This window comes from Hemitrygon akajei, unplaced genomic scaffold, assembly GCF_048418815.1.
Source record: "Hemitrygon akajei unplaced genomic scaffold, sHemAka1.3 Scf000101, whole genome shotgun sequence".
Lineage (NCBI taxonomy): Eukaryota > Metazoa > Chordata > Chondrichthyes > Myliobatiformes > Dasyatidae > Hemitrygon > Hemitrygon akajei.
In genome coordinates, this window is record NW_027331987.1 from 2,455,757 (window position 1) to 2,468,139 (window position 12,383).

The window sequence follows — 12,383 nt, forward strand, 5'->3', positions numbered from 1 at the left end:
CGAAGCCTGGACTGACACCTTGCCCTATTGTCCTGTTTATTATTTATTGTAATGCCTAATGTTTTGTGTACTTTATGCAGTCCTGTGTAGGTCTGTAGTTTAGCGTAGCTTTCTCTGCGTTGTTTTTTACATAGTTCAGTCCAGTTTTTGTACAGTGTGATGTAACACCATGGTCCTGAAAAACGTTGCTCATTTTTACTATGTACTGTACCAGCAGTTATGGTCGAAATGACAATAAAAGTGACTTGACTTGACTTGAAAAGCAAGCCAAAGCATGTTTAATTTGTAAACGAATGAATGCTGGAAAGAGAGTGCCTTGTGTTTCCGGAACTGCCCCCTTGCCTGGTGGGCCTTTTTCTTGTTTACAACTTGGTTTTATAGAATTTTCTAGAGTACATTGTTATCAGTATTGCTTAGTGACAGTAGATGCATCCAGCAGATGGATTGAAGCTGTTCCTACAAATTGTGAAAATATTTCTAAAATAAATAATTCCTCGCTGTGGACTTCCAGAAATGATAAACTCGGTCAACGCGCCACATTTTGTAGCCAAAATAAATGAGGAAGTCTGTAAAGAACTTGCTATAAAACAGCAGTTCCACTGCACCTGCCTTCCGAAAGCAGCCGGCATAGTGGAATCAGCCAATAGTACCGTGAATGATCAGCTGGCCAAACTTACACCAGAAACTGGACTGACCTGGTTGAAGGTTTTACCCTTAGCCCTAGGTTGCCTACATCATGCCCCACAATGTGACGTCATTGATCTATGTTCCCACCTTTGTCTGTTGAAGTTTTGCTGATGAAGCTAGAATTTGTAAGTAAAACCCGTGATTTAATGTACACTCTTATCTAATTAATTAAGTTTTGCTGTAACTGATTTGGTGGGAATGTCCGTGGAACCGACTGTTCTTTGTTCCGCCAGTTCTATAAATTGTCATGTTTCTGAGTGTTAGACAGAAAGCTCGCTGCGAGCCGCCGGGGAGAGAGAGAGAGAGAGAGATACTCAGTCTTCCTGATGATCGGCTCCGAGTCCTTTCTCGCCGGCTGAGTTCGAACAAATAAACGGTTGAAAGATTAAATAAAGACTTGTTTGTGGTGTAGTTATTTGGTCTGGTAAATTTCAGTTTACACTCACATCCAAGACTTCCATCCGGACCATCGGGACAAGCCTGGAGGATCGCCTGGAGGCTCCCGCTGAAGTGGGGGGGGGGGAGGGGTTCGGTACTATCATGGACCCGTCTGGCAATTCCCCATCTTGCTATTACCTCCTTAATTGGGCATTAATCCCCTCGTCTGATTTCCGATCATTCTCAGTTCTACTAATTACAGAACACATGGTTCTCATTAGCGAAAACAGGGTAAAACTCGGGCGTCACAGCCATGCTTTGCCAGTTCGTTGGTCGACTCTAGTGTGAGTAAACCTCGTTTCCTGATTCCTTAGGACTGCCAGTTCTAAGCTCCGCATCATTCCCTGGATACTCTACGTAAACACTGTCTCCGTGTAAAGACTCTGCTGGATACCGGTTCCCCGTTCGCCACGGTGCTAACGCCTCACAACTCTGCCTCCGCGCCTCTGTCCTGCGCTAGGGTTCATCCTCAGCCTCGTCCTTGCAACCATAGCAGGGAGATGAAATAAACAACAACACTAAAATAAACACAATAACAACGTTACCCAAGGAGCTGATTATTGGTTTCAGGAGGAAGAAACCAGAGGTTCAGACAGCAGACTACATCGGAGGTGAAGAAAGTCAGGAACTTTCTGTACATCTGGTTTTCGGTGCGGTGTATTTGGTAGAATCAAGAGCTTCGATGAGATCAAGCACTTCTCCTACGCCCGAGAATACAACGTTATTTAGCTATGCTTGATTGTACAGAGAAGCTTCACTCACCAACTTAATTTCTGATAAGAACTCCACGGAGTCAGACTGCTAAACATGTCCATTTAAAGGTCAAACGAGAGTTTCGTTTGCCAGATATTTTAAACCGGGTTTCGTAAAGAGCCGCGCGCTTCCTAAGCGAAGCAACATTACAAATATTATTTACATCAATAGAATCAAACCAATCGGGAATAAAGCTGTAGTGATAGCCATTAAATGTTCTTTATTTGATAAGCCATTCAATCCTGGAATCATTTTAGTAACCGCCTTTGAACCGTCCCCAGTTTCAGCACATCCTTCCAAAGATAAGCGGCTCTTATCTTAGAATTACCATGGTTCTAGATTGGGTGTAAGCACCAAACCTCAGTGGAAGACAAGCCGGCTTGCATTTACACGCCACAACTGCATAACAGCCCATCGAAGTCAGCTGCTAAGCATGTCCATTTATGGGTCAGACGATAGTATCGTTATTAAACTTCCGTTTATGTAAAGAACCACGCTTTTCCAGAACGGAAAGGCATTCGAAAAGCACCAATGCAATGGATGTTACAATCATCCTAGCTCACTTTAACCGTCACGGGCTTTCCATGTTCTCGACATATTGCTCAGGTTCTCAACAAGAAAGTCCACTCGTGTGCCAGAAACCGTTAATCTGTGAATTGTAATGGAACTGTAGCAATGGAAGAAAAATCACACCAGCATCACGTGGGTGGTTGGCATTTTTCAATGCAGTCTCTGCTCACGTGAAGATCTCATTAGCGAGTCTTCATTCGTTGGCACATCTGCCCAAGTTAATTGAGTTAATTTTGCTGAACGAACCGGTAATGATAGGTTATTAACGTTCTCTCACCAGGCTACATGAAAATATGGTTAACTTCCCGGAAATCTGAATGATATCAGCATTTATTTGAACTCCCAACAAACTTTACAATCGGAAATGCGTTTTATCTACAGAGCCGACCACTTAATCTGAGCAGATGTTGGAGTCCATACGTCAATTGCTCCCTGAATTTCCTCTGTGTCAGAGTGTAGATACACGTGTTGGTGCAGGTGGAGAGAAACTGCAACATCAACGCAAACTGTTGCAGGATATATGTCGGGGTGTTCAAATATCTGTCAGTGTAAGAGTAATTCTGAATTTGCCAGGTCATAGTATATACAATATAGGGGATCCACAACAATATGAAATTGGCTGACAGAGCGAACAATAAAATTATTGACTTTCTCCGGTTCTCCACCTCTGGATCATTCTTTTTCTCTCTGATGTTCCTGAGCCCCCGGCGAACTCTGTTTGCCGCAATAATAAGACTGACTATGCTTTCCATGCTGGTAAAGTTAGGTACTCCACTCTCGCAATGCATCGCCAGGGTATGTTGTCAATGATAATGTCAGGTTCTACCGCAAAGTAGAATGGAACACTTTTCGCACAACTTCCTAAAGAGACAACTACAATCACAATAGTCGCTGTCCTCTCGGTGCAGTATCGTTCCCGCAGCTTTTGACAACAGATTGCAACGCAGCGATCGAACGTGAAAGCCACCGTGAGCCAAACAGAACAGTCCATGGTTGCGAGCCTCAGGACAAGAGTCATGGCGCAAACCGGTGTAATGAGCAAAGTAAGGGAATACATATAAATATTATTTATAGGACCGAGTACAACAGCAATAATAACACACATTAAATCGGGCTGCTGCCATTGCCAACAAGTAACGGGAGATGCATTTAGAGAGTCCGCAGTTTCCCAGAGACAGGATCACAATCGCCACTAAATTAACTGCAAGAAAGCAAAAACGAGTTAGGTTCATGCGCAAAATCCCTGAAATTTTTACTTGATATAGGTAAAAAGAAATGTGTTGTATCGGATTGAGTGAGCCTCAGACATCTGATCGTATGCGGGATCAGGCGGCCCTCGATTCCGAGATTGGAAATATTGTTCGCACCGGTTCCATCACTGTCCTACGGGACGGCAGAGCTAAATTGATTCTTTGATTTACATGTGGCAAATAATGTTGAATATGTACATTGGGACCGAGACGCAATAGAAAAAAATGGCATTCTCACGTTGTGAGATGGATGTAAGAAATAAAATATATCATATTTTATCTAAATTAAAACCCGCCTAAGGAAGAAGGACGCAGAAAAACAGGTATATGGAGGAATTTAAGGTGGAGGTGGGTTATATCGGAAGCAGCGTTTAAGGGCCGGCACAACATTGTTGGCCGAAGGGCCTGTTCTCTGCTGTGCTGTTCTATGTTCTATGTTCTAAAACGGAGAAGTTTTGCACGTTATTGTGGCAATTTCAAAGACAAATAAACAGAAAAAAATACATGTCAGAGAGTAAAAAAAACCCCGTGACATCGTAAAGCCAGGGGACTCGCAGAGAGAGCTGTAACGATGCTTAAGATTTTGTTTTGATGTTTGTAATCGTGGGAGTCTCAATGTTGATGCAGAATCAGATTCAGACCAATACCTGATGGGGACACTGAAAGTTGGAGTAAGGTAAAATGCTAGAACTGTAGCAATATTAACACTCAATCACTTGTTAATATTGACCAAATGATCGGACACCAGAATAGAACAACACTTCGAGAGAAAAATGAAAGAATAAATTAAAATATATATTTGAACCCAAATACGTTTCAAACACTCATCAGATGAGGCACCACGCACATACAGCAGTAACCAAATCCAGTTACTTACCAGGGATACCAGTCGCTGCCAGTACAGGATAGTAAATACTCGCCATGTAGTAAATTGCTGCATATCCCATTTTCTGTGTGAATTGATGATCAGTTAAAAATAGTCCAACTGCCGATGTCTACTGTTGTTTGCTTTGCAAGTTCTTATGGAGGAGAGGAACGGGCACGCTGACAATTAATCATACCACGTGGTCAGTCACATCAGTGACAGTCCACTGAACAAACACTTCAGAATTGTTTTCATTTGTATCAATTTCGTCATCGTGCAATTAAAATCGCTCCCTCGGTGGAATCACAAAATAACAACTATGTTTAATTTTGTTTATTCACAACTTCAAATGAGAACGTTGTACATTCTTTCTCCATGGCACATAATTGGTGCGTTTCTCATAAAATAATCCTTAGTCTCAATACTTTTACAACGTGCACTATCACTCTCAAATAATTATCAGTAGTAAGAATAGGCGAAATGAATTAAGATTCTGAGAGTAAGGGGGGACAGTTAATTTGAGTTTTGAATTCAATAATCTTTTCCTGGAAGGGGAGTGTTCACAACTGCTTTCAGATCGGTTTGGTGCGACAGCAGTGGTCGGTCTGGATGATAAACAACTTGGTAAACGATTACATTAGTTATGTATCTCGAAGGTCATCACGCCTAAACACGGGAAGTGGGGGGTGAGGAGACGAACTGGAAATATAAGGATGTAGTTAAAGGAAAAGAGAGAATAAGAAAAGTTACGAAGGACAACAGTATTAAAGGGGCAGAAAGCTCAGGAAGGGATCAGAGAGTATGGCCAAGTGGAGTAGGGGTCGGTGTGAGAAGTGAGGGGAGTAATGGATAAAAAGTAATATATATGAATGTACGAAGTGTGAGAAATAAAGTGGATGAGCTTGAGGCTCGGTTGGAAATTGGCAAGTAGGAATAACAGAGACATGGCTGCAAGAGGACCAGGGCTGGGAAATGAATATTCAAGGGTATACATCCTATCGAAACGACAGACAGGTGGGCAGAGGGGGAGGGTGGCTCTGCTGGAGAGCAATGAAATTCAGTCCCTTGAGAGGGGTGATAGAGAATCAGGAGATGTAGAGTAGGTATGGATAGAACTGAGAAGTTGTAAGGGCAAAAGGACCCTCATGGGAGTTATCTACAGGCCCCCAAATAGTAGCCTGGATATAGGGTGCAAGTTGAATGAACAGCTAAAATTAGCATGTCGCAAAGGTAATACTACGGTTGTAATGGGGGATTTCAACATGCAGGTAGACAGGGAAAATCAGGTTGGTACTGGATCCCAAGATAGGGAGTTTGTGGAGTTCCTCCGAGATGGATTCCAGAACAGCTTGTACTGGAGCCTATGAGGGAGAAGGCAATTCTGGATTTAGTATTATGTAATGAACCGGATTTGCTAAGGGAACTCGAGGTAATGGAGCCATTAGGAGGTAGTGACCATAATATGATAAGTTCTAATCTACAATTTTAGAGGGAGAACGGAAAATCGGAAGTGTCAGTATTACAGTTGAACATAGAGGACTATGGAGCCTTGAGGGAGGAGCTGGCCAAAGTTGACTGGAAGGATACCCTAGCAGGGATGACAATGAAACAACAATGGCAGCTATTTTTGGGAATAATACAGAAGGTGCAGGATCAGTTCATTCCAAAGAGGAAGAAAGATTCTAAGGGGCGTAAGGGGCGAACGTGGCTGACAAGGGAAGTCAAGGACAGTATAAAATTAAAAGAGAAGACGTATAACATTGCAAAGATGAGTGGGAAGCCAGAAAATTGGGAATCTTTTAAAGAGCAACAGGGAATAATGCAGGTAGCAAAGATGAGGTACGAAGGTAAGCTAGCCAAGAATATAAAGGAGGATAGTAAAAGCTTCTTTAGGTATATGAAGAGGAAAAATATATAGTTAAGAACAAAGTTGGGCCCTTGAAGACAGAAATGGGTGAATATATGCTGGGGAACAAGGAAATGGCAGACGAGTTGAACAGGTACTTTGGATTTGTCTTCACTAGGGAAGACACAGACAGTTCTAACAGCGGTCAGAGGACCTAGGGTAACGGAGGTACCGAAGGAAATACAGATTGGGCAGAAAATGGTGTTGGGTACACTGATGGGACTGAAGACTGATGAATTTCCAGGGCCTGGTGGTACTTCAGTTCCCAGGGTACTTAAAGAGATGGCTCTGGAAATCGTGGTCGCATGGGTAATCATTTCCCAATGTTCTATAGATTTAGGATCAGTTCCTGAGGATTGGAGGGTAGCTAATTTTATCCCAGTTTTTAAGAAAGGAGAGAGAGGGAAAACAAGGAATTATAGACCAGTTAGCCTGACATCTGTGGTGGGGAAGATACAGGAGTCAATTATAAAAGATGAAATAGCGGTACATTTGGATAGCAGTGGCAGGATCGGTCCGAGTTAGCATGGATTTACGAAGGGGAAATCCAGCTTGACTAATCTTGTGGAATTTTTTGAGGATGTAATTATGAAAATGGACAAGCGAGAGCCAGTGGATGTAGTGCACCTGGACTTTCAGAAAGCCTTTGATGAGGTCCCACATAAGACATTAGTGGGGAAAATTAGAACACATGGTATTGGGGGCAGGGTACTGACATGGACAGAAAATTGGTTGTCAGACAGGAAACAAAGAGTGGGGATTAAAGGATCCTTTTCAGAATGGCAGGCAGTGATGGTGGGGTACCGCAAGGCTCGGTGCTGGGACTGCAATCTTATACATTATACATTACAGTGTGCATTAACGATTTAGATGAAGGGATTAATATCACCAAGACCAAGGAGATGGTGGTGGACTTTAGGAGATCTAGGCCTCATATGGAGCCAGTGATCATTAATGGAGAATGTGTGGAGCAGGTTAAGACCTACAAGTATCTGGGAGTACAGTTAGACGAGAAGCTAGACTGGACTGCCAACACAGATCCCTTGTGCAGGAAGGCACAGAGTCGACTGTACTTCCTTAGAAGGTTGGCGTCATTCAATGTCTGTAGTGAGATGCTGAAGATGTTCTATAGGTCAGTTGTGGAGAGCGCCCTCTTCTTTGTGGTGGCGTGTTGGGGAGGAAGCATTAAGAAGAGGGACGCCTCACGTCTTAATAAGCTGGTAAGGAAGGCGGGCTCTGTCGTGGGCAAAGTACTGGAGAGTTTAACATCGGTAGCTGAGCGAAGGGCGCTGAGTAGGCTACGGTCAATTATGGATAACTCTGAACATCCTCTACATAGCACCATCCAGAGACAGAGAAGCAGTTTCAGCGACAGGTTACTATCGATGCAATGCTCCTCAGACAGGATGAAGAGGTCAATACTCCCCAATGGCATTAGGCTTTACAATTCTACCGCCAGGACTTAAGAACTCTTTAAAAGCTATTATTAATGCTTTTTGAGATAGTGATTTAGATGCATATCATATTTTTTACTGAGTTAAGTTTTGTATGTAATTAGTTTTGCTACAACAAGTGTATGGGACATTGGAAAAAAAGTTGAATTTCCCCATGGGGATGAATAAAGTATCTATCTATCTATCTATCTATCTATCTATCTATCTATCTATCTATCTATCTATCATTAGCAAATTTACAGATGATACAAAGCTGGGTGGCAGAGTGAAATATGAGGGGGGTGTTAATCGGATGCAGGGTGACTTGGACAAGCTGGGTGAGTGGGCAGATGCAGTTTAATGTGGATTAATGTGAGGTTATCCACTTTGGTGGCAAGAACAGGAAGGCAGATTACTATCTGAATGGTGTCAAGTTAGGAAAAGGGGAAGTACAAGGAGATATATATGTCCTTGATCATCAGTCACTGACAGTAAGCATTCAGGTACAGCAGGCAGTGAAGAAAGCTAACGGCATGTTGACTTTCATAACAAGGGGAGTTGAGTATAAGTGCAAAGCTTTCCTTCTGCAGTTGTGGAGGGCCCTGTTGAGACCCCACCTGGAGTATTGTGTTCAGGTTTGGTCTCCAAATATGAGGAAGGACGTTCTTGCTATTGAGGGAGTGCAGCGTATGTTCACGAGGTTAATTCCCGGGACGGCACAACTGTCATATGTTGAATGATTGGAGCCACTGGGCTTGTATACACAATTTAGAAGTATGTGAGGGGATCTGATTGGCACATATAAGATTATTAAAGGATTGGACACGCTAGAGGCGGGAAACATGTTGCTGATGTTGGGGGAGTCCAAAACCAGAAGCCACAGTTTAAGAATAAGGAGTAGGCTATTTAGAACGGAGTTGAGGAAAAACTTTTCACCCAGAGAGTTGTGGATCTGTGGAATGCTGTGCTTCACAAGACAGTGGAGGCCAATGCTTTCAAGAAAGAGTTAGATAGAGCTCTTAAATATAGCGGAGTCAAGGGATATGGGGAGAAAGCAGGAACAGGGTACTGATTGGGAATGATCAGCCATGATCACCGTGGATGGCGGTGTTGGCTCGAAGGGCCGAATGGCCTACTACTGCACTTATTGTCTAATGTCTAAACCGATATGGGGGTAGCAGTGTCATCTGTGATTAATGTAAGGAGACTGTTTCACAAAACTCTCCGTACAAGTAGAATTATTCCATACCATTTTTCCCACAGAACTGCACTGTTTAACGAGAAGTACTCGTATTTCTCCCAATAACATATCGATCCACTCCATCTCTCTCCATTAACATTTCTTCCAGGTGTGTTATTTTCATACAATGTTCACTTAATCTTTTTTCTTTTATCATTATGCAAGTTTTACAAGGCTGAGAGTGTCCAATGTGGGGAGGAAAATGACGTCCAACAGCGGTGATTTATCCACAGGTGGTGCATTCTCAATATTTCCGTTATTGAATTTAACCCAGGCAACCTGTTCATATTAACTATCTTCGCAGTTTGGTCCGGATCAATTATGACCCGGCCCGAGAATCCCCTCATAACAAGTGTCTGTAGCAAATTTTGAGCCACAAGTCTATTTAGAATGTATAACTAGCCTGTCTGACATTAATAGGTCACTTTAGGAAAAGTCATCAAATGTCGGCTTAAAATGGCGTTTAGGGTATTGTTACTGCTGTCAAATGTCAAAACGGGTCAAATTTGACCCGAACAGTATGTAAGGGTTAAGACATGTTGCGGTAAAGTGAAATGAATTGATATCCGCTCGAAATAACAATAACTTATACTCGCGCTTTCTGTGTGTGTGAGAGGACCCCTGCCTTCAATATATCTCTGATAAATCACTTCGGAACTGTTTTTGTTGTCGCCAGTCGCACGTTGTTTTATTGTAGAATCTGTTTCTGATAAATATTTTGCTTGGGAACTCCCACGCTTTCCCACGTGAAACACCTGTACGGCCAGTCCAGTGAAAGAAGGATTACCATATATAGTGTCTATGTCGCAGCTTGTATCTTTAGAATATAATGGGTCTCTACAACAACAACAACATGACAGCTCCTTCGGTGAACTTGCCATTTGACTTTGGACAAGTAGGTCTTTCGGTCTCATATCGGCCAATGAGAACTCTTGTTTGATATCGGTCAGTATTTGTCTTTAATATCAACAATACAGCAAGTCAAACGGTTCAGTTTTGACTCTGCTGGAATTACTTTTCAATTATTTGTGATTAATTTAACGGCGATTGCGATCCTGTCTCTGGGAATATGTGGAATTTGGAAATCTATCCCCTGTACCAGGTAGAAATGGCAAAAAGAGATCTCATACTAGTTGTCTTCGTTGCGATTGTGTACACGAATTACATATATTATTAAGTAAATTTATTGCAGATCACTCATATTTGCGCTCAGGCTCTTGCACCGAATGTTGTAAATAGGGACAGTGTCATGTGACTAACAGTGGGTTTCTCTTTCAATTTCTCTTGTTACATACCCCGTGGGTTTCTTGTGACTGTCTTATGACCATGATGTTATTGATTATCTGGTGAGCATTATGTAACAGTCTTGTGATGATGGGGTGATGTAAGTTCCCGCCAGTGAGAGGTCACATGATGTAATTTTCCCGCCAGTGAGAGGTCGTGTGATGGCCTGTTTCAACAGGTATAAAACGGGAAAGCCTTGCTGTGACGCAGGTCAGTTCGTGGTTTAATTCGTCGGTGACTCCGTTATGTTGCGTATTCGTCTCATGACGCAGTTTTGTTTTAAATTGAAGTTTTAATTTCTGTCTTAAGTCTCAAAGGGTATTGCCGGCAGTTTCGCCACAACGCTGCCAGTTTTGGTCCAGTCAGAGAGTGAAGATTTATCGAAGTGCGAGAACCCGAAGAATCGAGTAAAGTTGGTGTCGTCGGTGGTTTACTACAGGATCAACCTTATTGAATCCTCGTTCAGAAGGTAGTAACCTGCATCCGAGATAATCCCTGCTGTAAAAGCAGAAAGGGTTGGGTGCAGCGTCATTCGCTAAAGAAAAAGGTCAGTTCGTTTACACCGTTTTTATTTCCTTCGTCGTAAATCCTTCAGGCAATGCATTTCTCGGCTGGGGTCAGCAGTAACATCACGTCGTCGAGAAATTCGTTTCTTCAGGAAAGTCTCTCCCAAGTTACTGTGTAAATTATTTGGACTTTTGGCATTTACCACATTTTAAGAACTGTGGTCGCATTTATCGCTTTAAGAACTGTTCGAGTTGCCGTATAGCAGTTAACTTCTGGTTAAGTTAGTCGTTTATTTACTTTTCATTTGTTGTAGAACTGTGTTTAAATAAATATTTCTTTATTTAGGAAAACCCTGTCTCAATCCTATATTCATTGTTGGCATATCAAAACACTCTATCGCAATTTGTTGACAAACTCTGGGAGTACGATACTGCCTTTGTGGTTATAATGTTTATGTCGTTCGCTCTATCAGGCAATTTCAACTACCCTAGTTAGTATCTTGTATCGTTTGCCATTTACCAAACAACAGCTCGCATGTATGTTGCAAATGATAAGTTTGTGGGTTAACACGTGCGCCTGTGGGCTAATGTTGACAGGGTGCAGAAAACAGCTGAAGAATGTAATGAAGTATATATTTTTATTCAGTGGGTTGCTGTGCAGATAACGAGCGACGCGAATTGCAGGTTGGCAGAGTATGGGAGCAAATGTTGTGAAACATTAGTGCGTTTGGCAAACCTGCCATTTATTCATTGATTCATAGGTTCATGGGATTACAGAGACTGGAATAAGTATTTAGCCCAACTAGTCTTTATTGTCAAGGCCCCTAACTACGCATATCATGTCCGCTTGTCAGCCATATCCAGATACAGCTAGTCCATCCATGTAACTGTCCGAATGTCTGTTAATCATTTCAGTTTTACTTATCTCTACCTGTCTGCCAGTTCGTTTCATAATTTCAACAATGTTTCTTCAAAATCCTTTCTTCGTTAGCATGTTAAATCGTAGTGTTGACATGTTTCCGGGCATCGCTGTAAGCTGAACTCTCCATATTTCCTGTCCCTTTCCATGGTAAGCAGATTAATTCATGGAGGCATCTGCTTGATCACTGGATCCACTTACATCCGCCGGAGGTTGCAAATTTAGTTTAGTCTGGATGGGAAACTGGGGCAATCGACAAAGTATTGGTGATATTATTTCTGTGTTGGTAGAAGTTTATTAAAGAAAGGATTTGGCAGCTTTAGCGAGGGTGCAGGGGGATACACCAGGATACTGCCTAGACTTAAGGTAATGCCCTTTGAATGTCAGTTCACCGAGCCAGAATTTTTCTCTTCGGAGATAAGGAGGATGAGGTGTGAATTGACAGGGGTATACTAGATGATGAGAGGCATTGATAGAATATGTGCCTAGATGCTTTTTCTTTCCCATCACCGAAATGGCTAATATAAGAGGG